Genomic DNA, 14,445 nt, shown 5'->3' with positions numbered 1-14,445 from the left:
GTCGCCAAAGGCAGAATCATTCAACCGGGCCACCGCGTGTTCCATGGTAGTCCGATGCCACCCACCTTGTCTAGGGTTGAACTGGTTCGGGTGCTGCCAGGCTGCAACGAGTTGTTACCTCCGATTCGACCCACTGGGGCCGACGAAGATGATGTGATGACCCTCAGCGCCTGCATAAGCTGGCCCCTGCTTTGGCCGAAGAGCCAGATTCGTTTGGGGGCGGGGGACACCACCCCACAGACAAGACCGCCAGTCATGCCAGCGCCAAGCCATGGCAAGACCGCCGCAACGCTACCGGACATGCCGGACATCCCTATGGCACAAGATCCGGACATGCATATGGCATAGGATTCGGATGACGACGACAACAACGACGGTACATTTACCAACGTCGATAAGTACTTTGTCGAACATGGGTACAGTGACGAATTCTGTGGGCCTCCTTCTCAAGAACCAACCCTGAAAAAGACGACCGCGATCTAGCTAGTACGGTGGAGAAACCCAATTGCAACAGGCATCGTCTGGCGTTCAGTTCTTAGGAGACGCCTCCAGCTGCCGCCTTCAACGAGCCTCAGATAGCCGAGGTGCGAAATATTATTAGCCCCAACACGCTCAAGAAGGCGGTCTGTGAGCAGAACTCGATCCCATTACAGCAGATCAAGAAGAAGGGACGGAAATGAAAGACTAACAAGGGCGCCGGTGCGAGCCAGCCGGCACCGAGTATGATCCGTGCTCAGGACGGGCCATCTTCACCTAAGGATATCTCGAGGAGGGTGCATGTGGCGGGTAGGGCGATGCTACCGACAAATATGCTCAATGCTACAACCGGTGCTATGCGGAGTCTGCATGACAGTGTTCTTTCTTTGGAGAAGCGGCGTTTCTCCCAGAATGATGTGGCATACCAGGTTTTCGTGGCCACGGTGCCAGAGGGCGAGGGCTTTGTGGATAGCGCCATCGAGGGTACGATCGTCCTGCGGTTTGATGACATCTTAGCTATGTTTAACCTTCATCTGCTACACTACACCTTCGTTTGGCTATTTTCGCTGAGTATGGAGATGCTGATCATTAGAGACAAGACCCCGGACATCGGGATAGTCGACCCCTTCTACATGCGTGCCAAGATCTTGGGCAGCGCTGGGGACCGACAAGTCGCGAGTTCACACCTCGAAGGCGTCATTCTGGCAAACCCAGATAAGGATAACTTACTCGTGCCTTACTTTCCCGAGTAAGTCATCCCCTAACCGCCCCGTAACATATGATTTCTTAGATTTCGATCGTTCTTTTTTTTCTAACATTCTGTGTTCTGTGCAGTGACACACATTACACACTCATCCTCTTAAGCCCGAAATATTCCATGGCCACGTATTTTGACCTGGACCGTGACTCCAAGATAGACTACACAAATATCAAGAAAGTTCTTAATGATGCTCTCCCCGGCTACGCCACATCTGGAGGCACCTTTAAGAGCCCAGTTCGTAGGTACGGCGGGCACGTGGTCACCCACAATACGATGTTCCCCTATGTCAAGCAGCCGCCTGGCGGTCAGAAGGATGCCTACTATGCCCTCCATCACATGCGGGCGATCGTACGGGACCATAATCACCTTCTGCTACCAAATAATCTCAAAGATTGGGCCGCAAGCTTGGCGGCAATCCAGGACGCGGACATCCGACAAGAATTCTTTCGCATCCAGTCGGAGTTTGCAGAAATCATCCATCAAGATGTCCTTCGTACCTCAGGGCAGTTCTACCTCAGATATCAACCGTCCAACAGTGAGATAGACACAACGCTACAAATACAGGCTGATAACGCCCGCGACTTCATGACCATCACGAAAGACGACGGCTTCATCCACGCTCCGGTCCCATGAGTCGAGTCAAAAGTAGTGATGCTATGTGTAGTTCTGAAATATCGATTAGCTCATGTTGTAATTAAACTTTAATGAACTTGTATGTCTCTTTGGTTTGTACAGTCGTTGAACTTAGATGTAATCGATGCTATTTATTAGTAGGACCATGAATCGTGCTATTATTGTCTTGCTTTTCTCTTCCGATCCTTTTGTTGCATACTTATATATTGCTTATGTATTGTCTGTTGTTTGGCTTGTGCATAGAGATGCCGTCGTATGTCATGTACAAGGGTAAGGTTCCCAGAGTCTACGACGACTGGGAGGAGTGTCGGAGACAGGTTCACCGTTTCAGCGGTAACAGTTACAAAGGGTACACCACTAGGGTGGAGGCGAAATCTAGATACGTGCGCTATCTAGCGGGAGAGAGGAGGGAGCGTTGGAGGAACTGGATGAAGACCAGTTTCATCGCGATGATGCTCATCGTGATGACCGCAGCTCTCTTCTATGTGATGGTAGTTTAGATGATCGATATCGACTTGTAATGTGAAGACAAACTCGCTACTCGCGGTCTCGAGACTTGTAATGTTCTATCTTTGTTCGGTCTTTTGAATTCAGAGACTAATATGATGAATTGTATTCGGAGACTAATCTTCTATTGTATTCAATGAATCTGCTGTTGCTGTGTGGTGTTGTCTATATTCTGTCCAATAATATATTTTGTAACCTGTGCAAATATCAGAAAAGAAAAGAAAAATCCCTAATATTCATACTAATGGTGCACCGCTCAACACTCTAATGGCGCACTGTATAAAGGATACTAATGGCGCATCACCCCAAAGTGCGCCATTAGTATGCCAAAGCACATGGGTAAATATGCCCCCTGGGAGGCATACTAATGGCGCATGTTGGGCTATACTAATGGCGCACTGCGTGGTGCGCCATTATTATACCAGATACTAATGGCGCACCAGTGGTGCGCCATTAGTATACCAGATACTAATGGCGCATCAGTGGTGCACCATTAGTATTTAATACTAGTGGCATGGTGCTAGTGGCAGACCAGTAGTGTGCCATTAGTAGGCAAAACTGGTGCGCCACTAGCAGGCCTTTTCCTAGTAGTGTTATGCTTGACTTAATTTTTTTGAGCTATGGAATTGCTCTAGTGCTTCACTTATATATTTTTGAGCATGGTGTGCTTTAATATTTTTGAAGAAATGTTGTCATGCTTCACTTATATTTATTTGAGAGTTAGTAAATTTTTGAAGAAATCCTCTCATGCTTCACTTATACTATTTTGAGAGACGAAAAACTTCATGCTCATGTTCTTCACTTAAATTTGTTTGAGCTTATCAAAAGCAATTGCAACATATAAAATTAGTCCCAAAGTGATAGATATTCAAGAGGGATACAACAAAAACTTTCATGAAGATCATTGGATAAAATAAACTTGATTCTTTGTAATAGTTTTGAGATATGATGATAGTAATACGTGAGTCATGTTGGTGAGTAACTGTGCTTTAGTAAGAATATTGGTGTTAAGGTTTGTGATTCCCTATGCAAACACGAAAGTCAATAGTTGTGCACTGAAATTATATCCTACTATTAATGCATTATTCGGTGTTAGTTATGCTCAATGCTCGGTTATGTGAATTTTCGTTTCTTGGTTGGATGCTTCTCAATCTATTTCCTAGCCTCCACTTGTACTAAGTAGAGATACTACTTGTGCATCCAAAATCCTTAAACCCAGTTTTACCATATGAGTCCACCATACCTACCTACATGCGGTATTTCCGTGCCGTTCTAAGTAAATTTGTATGTGTCATCTCTAATTTTCAAAATGAATTTCCTTTTTGTGCGATCGTACCGATCATGAAGTGGCAGGGGGTGGCCAATATTTTCCATGCTAGATGTGTTATTCTCAAGATGAGTGTTTATTCACTTGTTGCATGAGAGTATGGCGGTAATAGTGATGCCCAGTACTGAAATGAAAAAGAAATTTACTTTATGTTGCCAAATAATAAATTCCTTGTAAAGTGTTGATATGGAAGGCACCCGTGGATACGGCTAGCCATGGATTGTGAAAGAATGGTGGAAAAAGTAATAAACTTTATTTTATGATTGGGAACCACCTATGATATATATAGCATGGAAAGTGTTGGGAATTACTCGGTCGTTTTCGTTGACGGGAAAAGTATGCCTCTCAAAAAATTTATCTCTCAATTTTTGCTTTGAGCTCTGGCACCTCTACAAATCCCCGATTCCCTCTGTGAAGGGCCTTTCTATTTACTTTATGCATTTTTTATTTTTATTTGAGTCTCCATCTTCTCTTATAAAGCACCAACTAGGGAGCACTATGATCATACTTGAGCATTGGATGTAGCTAATATGCGAGTGTGTTTCATGAATGGGTCAATGATTGAGCATGATGGGCTAGGGATAACTTTCTTTAGTGTTGATATTATGAAAGACATGATTGCTTGTTGATATGTTTGAGAATTCAAATCTTCATGTCAAAACTAGACTAATGCCTTGAACCATAAAAAAGTCCAAATGTCCATGCTATAAAAGAAAAGAATATGCGATGAACATGTTAGGCAGCATTCCACAACGAAAATTCTGTTTTTATCATTTACCTACTTGAGGACGGGCAAGAATTAAGCATGGGGATGCTGGTACGTCTCCAACGGATCTATAATTTTTTATTGTTCGATGCTATTATATTATAATTCTTGGATGTTTTATATTCAATTTATAAGAAATTTATATCATTTTTTGGGACTAACCTATTGACATAGTGCCCAGTGCCAGTTGCTGTTTTTTGCTTGTTTTTTACTTCGCAGAATATCCATATCAAACGGAGTCCAAACGCAGTGAAACTTTTTGGAGATTTTTTTGGACTAGAAGACACCTTGGGGGCCAAGAAAGCACCTGGGGGAGGCCCATGGGGACCACAACCCACCAGGGCGCGCCCAGGGGGGTTGTGGGGCCCACAGGGGTCTCCTCCACCGCCTCTCCGCCCTATAAATTCCCAAATATTCCAGAAACCCTAGGGGAGTCGACGAAACACAATTCCAGCTGCCGCAAGTTCCAGAACCACGAGATCCAATCTAACACCATCACGGAGGGGTTCATATCCTCAATGGTGCCATAGACCTACGGGTCCATAGGCAGTATCTAGATGGTTTACTCTCTCTCTCTCTCTTTTGATTCTCAATACAATGGTCTCTTGGAGATCTATTTGATGTAACTCTTTTTGCGGTGTGTTTGTTGGGATCCGATGAACTTTGAGTTTATGATCAGATCTATATCCTTGAATATTATTTGAGTCTTCTTTGATCTCTTATATGCATGATTATTTGTAGCTCATATTTCTTCTTCGAATCTTTGGTTTAGTTAGGCCAACTAGATCGATTTTTCTTGCCATGGGAAGAGGTGCTTTGTGATGGGTTCGATCTTGCGGTGTTCTTTCCCAGTGACAGAAGGGGCAGCAAGGCACACATGTATTGTTGCTATTGAGGATAACAAGATGGGGGCTATTCCTACATGAATAGATCTCGTCTACATCATTTAATTGCTCTTATTTCATTACTTCGTTTCTCCATGAACTTAATACACTAGATGCATGCTGGATAGCGGTCGATGTGTGGAGTAATAATAGTAGATGTAGGCAAGAGTCGGTCTACTAATCTTGGACGTGATGCCTATATTGGTCATTGCCTTGGATATCGTCATAATTATTGATCTTCTATCAATTTCCCAATAGTAATTTGTTTACCCACCGTGTGCTATTTCTTGAGACAAGCCACTAGTGAAATCTACGACCCCGGGTCTATTCTTTATCATATTTGCTTTCTGATCTATTATTTTCTACTTTTATTTCCAGATCTATTATTCAAAAAACCCAAAAATACCTTGCTACACTTTTTTATTACTTATTTCATTTCGCATTTTATCGAGAGCTATTTATCCAATCTACCACAAATTTATCTATCTTTTTACCGTGGAGGGATTGACAACCCTCTTACGCTTCGGGTTGCAAGTATTTGTTTTTTGTGTGCAGGTACGGTTTACATATTGTTGCTTGGTTCTCCATCTTGATTGATACCTTGGTTTCACAACTAAGGGAAATACCTACCATAGCTGTACTGCATCATCCCTTCCTCTTTGGGGAAATACCGACGCAGTTTCAAGCGACATTAGTCTTCTTTTCTTTCTGCCTTTTACTTATTATAGTTTTACTTCAATATTTCGATTACTCTGAGAAGAAACAACAACTTTAAGAGTGGTGTGATCCCTGAACTTCCTTAGGCGTGTAGGTCTCATTACATCAATTTTTTTCTCTACAAGTTTGTCACCGTCAACACATGACTGGCTTTCTTCCGGATCATACAAATTTCAGTCTTAAACATAGTTGAACACCTCACTAGAATTTGCAAACAAAACACTTGTTTTTAGATATCGCATATCTTTTTAGCCTTTTTTTGTTTCTAAAAACAATTTTTGGTTCCAAGAATATCACTTAACTATCCCAAACATTATGAAGTTCAGGTTTCTCGGAAGCAAGCAGGCCGTAATGCAATTCTAGCTTTTGGATCGAAGGACATGAGTCTCATCATCCACAGCATCAGCAAGAGAATATTATAAACATGCAGTAGGACAAAATCCTTCTTGACACTTTTAGAGGACGATCCTCTCAAACATAAAGTTTCAACCAGGTAAATAACAGACAATCAATTTCAACAACAAAGGTGGAACTGTGAGCCATAATTCTACAACTATAACACATTGACATCATAATTAATTTGCACTAGTTATAAAACTTAATGAATACATAATTGTGCTCCCAGTCAAATCAATATCTCTCATAATTGATAGTGAGTGACTGAAGATCCAAATCTTCTTCTCAGCCATTGATGTGGACATCACTGATGACGTGTTTTGACCGGTAGGCAAACTTTTGCCGACCATATCTCCATACTCTTGTTCATCTTTCGATGCTTTGTGCTCTGAGCTCAGAAAGATTCTGCCAGAACTTCAAGACAACCGAGTGCTATCTGCATACATGGTCTTACCATCTCCGTCTTACTCCTCACGTCTCGTTTGTACTCATGTGGACATGACACACTCCAGAACGCTATGTGTTATAGACGGTTGCAACATCGGGAAGAGCACATTTTAACTCGATATTTACTGTGAGTGATCACCCTAACAATTGACTACTGCACAATCAAAGGGTGCAAATAACAAAGAGATAAACATCTCAGGCAATTTATAATAGCATGATATGGTATAGCCCTGGGCGACGAGAGTTCTCTATGACCATCTTCAATCTCCAGTTGAAGCGACGTGACATCCAATATTTCATGGCCGTGGCAACCGTTTCCAAAACATTCGCCGTGGCGGCAATCTCAGAAAACATTGACGTGGTGACCGTTTCAAAAACACTGTCGTGGCACCAAAATCTAAAATTCGTCGGGGCATGAAATCGTAGCTCCTCATCCGCGCCTTGATACACCTTCTCCTCGTCGAGGTCCTCTGTGTACGTCTTGCCACCATCACCTGTAACCTATCTCTATGATATTTACTTTAAGGTGGCAATCTCGTGGATCCAACCATCATGTCGTGACGCGCAAGCCACTTAACAGTACAACATATAACCATCTCACACATAAACTCATTATCATGACGAAGGCTATACCACATGATATGCAAACCCTGCAAAACCAAGTTAGACGTCCTCTAATCGGATTGGAATTGTTTTATTATGTGGCTGCTAGGGTTTCCGGATAAATCTAACTACCTACATGCACAACATAAAGCGATAATCCGTGTTGCTAGATTAACTTTCGGGGTGTGTAGAAGAAGAGACTTAATTAAAAATCTCGTTCCCCCACACTAAACTTCATCTAATACGCGTGACCCCCTAGAAGATCATCCATCTTCATTGCCCTCTTGTGTATGCGACAGCTCACTATTCTTGACTACGATGAAGCCCAAGGAACTATTAGCAGATCGTCTACACCCAGAGCCGAGTGATTGTCAGAACCTTGTGAAAAGCGACACCATGTCATCAATGAACTGAATCAAAGAAATACTTGAGGTAAGCATATCAAGAACATCACCCTCACATCCATATGTGATCTAGATCGCAACCTGCATCTGCTCATAGAACCGCTCATGATGCCACTGTTGGGAAATGTAGTAGAAAACAAAAAAATCCACCCTACAATCACCCAGGAACAATATCAAGATGCATAACGAGTTGTGATCAACGATTGTTACTGACTCCGGGAGTGCAGTGGAGGTAGATGAGTTGGTGTACATCGTACTTGGAGTCCCTCGAACGTTGATGACGATCCCGCAAACAGCCCTCGAACGATCCTTCAAATAGAACACCGAAAGCACAGCCTCTCTACTTGGTTGCAAGCGTACGGACTTCACGATCTGGCAGCGTTTTGCGTCCAGAGCTAATCGTCGCCGGAGAATTAGAGGGAGGAGTTTAGATCCACATGGGGCTTGTAATTATGAGTATTAGAGGTGGCTAGGGCTTCTCTAATTAGTCAACTAGGACGAACTAGAACATGCACTAGATCAACTAGAGGAGGCTCCAAGACTTGTGTATACATACGATGGAAATCCTCTAGTATATATAGGTTAGAGGGGAGGGAGAGGGCAGCCACCAAGGGAGGAAAGTCCCTTTTGGGGCGCCGTCCTAGGGATATGGAATAGGACTCCCTCCCCTAGTCCAATTCACCCCCCACATAGAAAGGGGGCGCCAACTCTTGTTGGGCCCTTGTGGCCCAAGTATCCTTCCACCTCTTGGCCTTTTAAGGCCCATTGATATTTAAATTAAATATAAAATGTTCTATAAACTTCTAGACCATTATATATACAATCTAACATCCTTGGAGACATTTTCCACCTATAAAATTAATCGGTAATACCCACTCGATATTCACCAAAACCCTTCCGGTGACCCCAAAACACTTCCCGAACCTCTCGAAACTATTCTGGACATTGATGAAAGAATTCCAAAAATATATTCTCATCACTCCTGTCCCACTAACACTCAGAAGATCATGATTACCTTAGGCTTAATTAGGACCCCGTAGATTCGGTAAACCATAGACATGAACGAAACCCCTTCGTTCATTGACCGATTGCGGAACCATGGTCATCCATATCGGTCCCTATGATTACAGGAATGATATTCGAGTGAACCTTTGGTTATCATGTGATGTTTCCTTTACTTCGCGATACTTTGGAAAACCCGGTGTGCATCGGTATCCTCTAGAGTCATCACCATGCTCACTATACCGTTGCTCCAGTTACTGGTTTTGTTATTCTTTCTCGTTGATGTGTTCCAGCATCCCCGTGACGTAGTCACCTGTGTCTGGCCAGACGATGATGGATGCCCACACACCGAGAGGGCCCTAAGAATATCTCTCCATCATCGGAGGAGAAAATCTCACTCTTGATCTATCAAGTCACTTATCAAACTTTTCGATGAACCGGAAAGTTGTCGTTATGATCACCTTGTTATAGATGACGTTTGAGCAACCCTAAAGCCCACCGTCTAGTAGGAAGTGACCGAGGTACTTGCATGGTCTGAGGAAGTAAAACACATGCTAACACTCCATATTATAACAGATGATTTTGGATGATATAAACAACATATATGTGGATGATCATGTGCTACTATATCATTTTATGTATATTTGAAAGTGAAACTACACCTCGGATGGTTTTGGTAATTAATAACAACATATATGTCATTGAACTAATGCCTATTCAAAGATAGATTTCAGAAAAGTTCAATGTTCACATGGCAAGGACATGTGGATGTGGACCCCTCAAAATGCTATTGAAACATATTGGCAAAATGCCCCAAGACTCTTATTTTTTGGTTGAGTGACCGCAGATCACAATGAGTCCATAGGAAAGCCAATACCATTAAAAGTGGATGAGGTCTGATCAGGAGTTATTTGCTCAAGTGCTTGAAGATATTGCTCCAAAACCCTCAGCTACTTTCCCACATTCAATCTTTCCAAAGCCTAAATATCAAACCCGATCCCACCGATGCATCTACTTTTGGACCCACCGAGTTTAACTTAGATAGATCCACAACCAAACCTTAGAAATTCGGTTCCATCAATATGACATTCGGTCCCACCGAAGTGCATTGACCAAGTTTCTGTCACCCATTGATTCCATTTAGGAATTACCAAGATGTTTCAATCGGAACTACCAAAATGAAGTCTTGCTTAGGTCATTGCATATCGGAGCTGCCGAGTGGATTTGATCGGTCTCACCGAAAAGCCCAATGTTCAAATCTTTTACACATCGGTCTCATAGAGTTTTTGCTTTGGTGTCACCGAGTTGAGTAAAGTTGTAAAGGTTGGATTCTTGGTGAAGGCTATATATACCCCTCCACCCCACTTACTCCCTAAGAGAGCCGTCAGAATGAAACTACACTTGCACCATTCATTTTCTAAGAGAGAATAACCTACTCATGTGTTGAGATCAAGGCATTCCAATCCATGTTGGGAAATGTTGCATGGAAAACAAAAAAAATTCTACGCACACGGAAGATCTATCCATGGAGATGCATAGCTACGAGAGGGGGAGGGCATCTACATACCCTTGTAGATCGCTAAGCGGAAGCATTTATCAATGCGGTTGATGTAGTCATACACGTTCACGATCCGTTCCGATCAAGCACCGAATGTATGGAACCTCCGCATTTAGCACACGTTTAGCTCGATGATGTCCTCGCCTTCTTGATCCAGTAAGAGGGGCGAAGTAGTAGATGAGTTCCGGCAGCACGACGACATAGTGACGGTGTTGGTGAAACTATTTTCTCTGGGCCTTGCTGAGCACAACAGTTTTAGAGCGTAGGATGAACTAGAGGGAGAAGGGGCGCCGACACACTGCTTGGTGAATCATGGTGTGTGGCGCCCCCTCCCCTCCTCTCATATATATATATGTGGAGGGGGAAGAGTGGCAGCCTAGGGCGCGACCCAAGGGGGCTGACGACTGCCCTAGGGCGCCTGCCAAGGCGCGCTCCACCCCCTTCCATACTTGGTGCGTGGGGGGAAGGAAGGGGGGTTGACGGCCCCTAGGGCACCTCTCCTTCCTTCTTCCTTCTTTGGAGAAAGGAAGGAGGGGCCCAGCCCCTCCTCCTTCCTTCCTAGGGCCGGCGGCCAGGAGGTGGGGCGTGCCAGCCCCTTTATGGGCTGGTGTGCTCCCCTCCTTTTGGCCTGTTAAGCCCAACAACTCCACATGGCCTTTCGGAACCCCTTCCGGTGATCCGGTAATTATCCGGTGTATTCCGGAACCCTTCCGGAGACCGAATACTATCATCCTCTATATCAATCTTTACCTCTGGACCATTCAAAAGCTCCTCGTCATGTCCGTGATCTCATCCAGTACTCCGAACAATATTAGGTCACCAACATACATGAACATTAAGCGCGCGGACCCTATGGGTTTGAAATGATGTAGAGATGACCGAGACGCTTCACCAGTCAATAACCAATTGCGGGACCTGGATGCCCATATTGGTTCCTACATATTCTATGAAGATCTTTATCGGTCGAACCTTTATGACAACATATGTAGTTCCCTTTGTCCGTTGGTATGTTACTTGCCCGACATTCAATCGTCGGTATCTCCATACCAAGTTCAATCTTGTTACCGACAAGTCTCTTTACTCGTTCCGTAATACATCATCTTGTAACTAACTCCTTAATGACTTTTCTTGCAAGCCTCTTGTGATGTTGTATTATCGAGAGGGCCCAGAGATACCTTTCCGTCGTATGGAATGACAAATCCCAATCTCGATCCATGCCAACTCAACAGACACCTCTGGAGATACATGTAGAGCACCATTATGATCACCCAGTTATGAAGTGACATTTGATACACACATGGCATTCCTTCGGAGTCCGGTAGTTGCATGATCTCATGGTCGAAGGAACATGTATTTGACATTAAGAAAGCAGTAGCAATAAACTGAACGATCATATGCTATGCTAGAGTATGGGTTTTGTCCATCACATCCTCGTCCTAATGACGTGACCCTGTTATCAAACGACAACTCATGTCTATGGTCGGGAAACCTTAACCATCTTTTGATCAACGAGCTAGTCTAGTAGAGGCTTAATAGGGACTTGGTATTTTTTTATGTATTCACACATGTTTTTAAGTTTCCGATCAATACAATTATAGCATGAATAATAAACCTTTATCATATTTAAGGAAATATAATAATAACCACTGTATTATTGCTTGTAGGGCATATTTCCAACAGTCTCGCACTTGCACTAGAGTCAGTAATGTAGATTACATAGTAATGAATCTAACGCCCATGGAGTCTTGGTGTTGATCATGTTTTTCCTGTGGAAGAGGTTTAGTCAATGGGTCTGCCACTTTCAGATCCGTACGTACTTTGAAAATTTCTATGTCTCGATCCTTGACATTTTCACGAATGGAATTGAAGCGTCACTTGATGTGCTTGGTTCTCTTTTGAAATCTAGGCTCCTTGGCTATGGCAAATTGTCTAGTGTTGTCACAAAAGATTGTCATTGGACCCGATGCACTGGGTATTACACCCAGATCGGATATGAACTCCTTCATCCAGACTCCATCATGCGCTACTTCTGAAGCAGCTATGTACTCCGCTTCACATGTAGATCCCACCACGAGGCTCTGCTTAGAACTGCACCAACTGACTGCTCCACCATTCAATATAAATTTGTATCCAGTTTGCGACTTAGAGTCATCCGGATCTATGTGGAAGCTAGCATCGACATAACCCTTTATGACGAGCTCTTCGTCTCCTCCATAAATGAGAAACATATCCTTGGTCCTTTTTAGGTACTTCAGGATATTCTTGACCGATATCCAGTGATCCACTCCTTTGTTTGGTACCTCGCTGCCAAACTTATGGCAAGGAACACATCGGGTCTGGTACACAACATGTCATACATTATAGAACCTATGGTTGAGGCATAGGGAATGACTTTCATTCTCTCTCTAGCTTCTACTGTGGTCGGACTTTGAGTCTGACTCAATTTCACACCTTGCAAAATAGGCAAGAACCCTTTCTTTGACTGGTCCATTTTGAACTGCTTCAGAACTTTGTCAAGGTATGTGCTTTGTGAAAGTCCTATGAAGCGTCTCAATCTATCCCTATAGATCTTGATGCCCAATATGTAAGCAACTTCACCGAGGTCTTTCATTGAAAAATTCTTATTAAAATGTCCTTTTATGCTATCCAGAAATTCTATATCATTTCCAATCATCAATATGTCATCCACATATAATATCAGGAATGCTACAGAGCTCCCACTTACTTTCTTGTAAATACAGGCATCACCGTTAATCTTGTAAAACCTTCTGGCTGCATCATATACAACTCTACTTTAAGAAACCCATTAAAGAATGGAGTTTTGACGTCCATTTGCCTGATTTCGTCATCATAAAATGTGGCAATTGCTAACAAGATTCTGATAGACTTACGCATCGCTACGCGTGAGAAAGTCTCATCATAGTCAACCCCTTGAACTTGTCGAAAACCTTTTGCGACAAGTCGAGATTTGTAGACAGTGATATTACCATCAACGTATGTCTTCTTCTTTAAGATCCATTTATTCTCAATGGCTTTCCGATCATCGGGCCAGTCCACCAAAGTCCAACTTTGTTCTCATACATGGATCCTATCTCAAATTTCATTGCCTCAAGCCATTTGTCGAAATCTGGGCTCATCATAGCTTCTTCATAGTTCGTAGGTTTACTATTGTCTAACAACACGACTTCCAGGACAGGAGTACCGTACCACTCTGGTGCGGTATGTGTTCTGGTCGACCTACGTGGTTTAGTAGTAACTTGATCCGAAGTTTCATTTGCTTCCTCTCTAGTTGGTGTCGGCATCATGCGAACGGTTTTCTCTGGTGTGCTACTTTCCAATTCGAGAGAAGGTGCAACTACCTCATCAAGTTCTACTTTCCTCCCACTCACTTCTTTCGAGAGAAACTCCTTCTCTAGAAATGACCCATTCTTAGAAACAAAGATCTTGCCTTCGGATTTGTGGTAGAAGCTATACCCAATAGTTTCTTTGGGGTATCCTATGAAGGTGCACTTCTCCGCTTTGGGTTCGAGCTTATCAGCTTGAAGCCTTTTGACATAAGTGTCGCATCCCCAAACTTTAAGAAATGACAACTTAGGTTTCTTGCCAAACCATAGTCCATACGGTGTCGTCTCAATGGATTTAGACGGTGCCCTATTTAACATGAATGCCGGTGTCTCTAATACATAACCCCAAAACGATAGCCGCAAATCATTAAGAGACATCATAGAACGGCATATCTAATAAAGTACGGTTACGAATTTCAGAAACACCATTACGCTGTGGTGTTTCAGGTGGCGTTATTTGTGAAACAATTCCACATTGTCTTAAGTGAAGGAAAAACTCGTAACTCAATTCACCTCCGCAATCAGATCATAGAAACTTTATTTTCTTGTTACGGTGATTCTCCGCTTCACCCTAAAATTCTTTGACCTTTTCAAATGTTTCATACTTGTGTTTTATCAAG

Source organism: Triticum dicoccoides, chromosome 4B (assembly GCF_002162155.2).
Source record: "Triticum dicoccoides isolate Atlit2015 ecotype Zavitan chromosome 4B, WEW_v2.0, whole genome shotgun sequence".
In the NCBI taxonomy this organism is placed as follows: Eukaryota; Viridiplantae; Streptophyta; class Magnoliopsida; order Poales; family Poaceae; genus Triticum; species Triticum dicoccoides.
Note: the sequence above shows the minus strand (reverse complement) of the source record.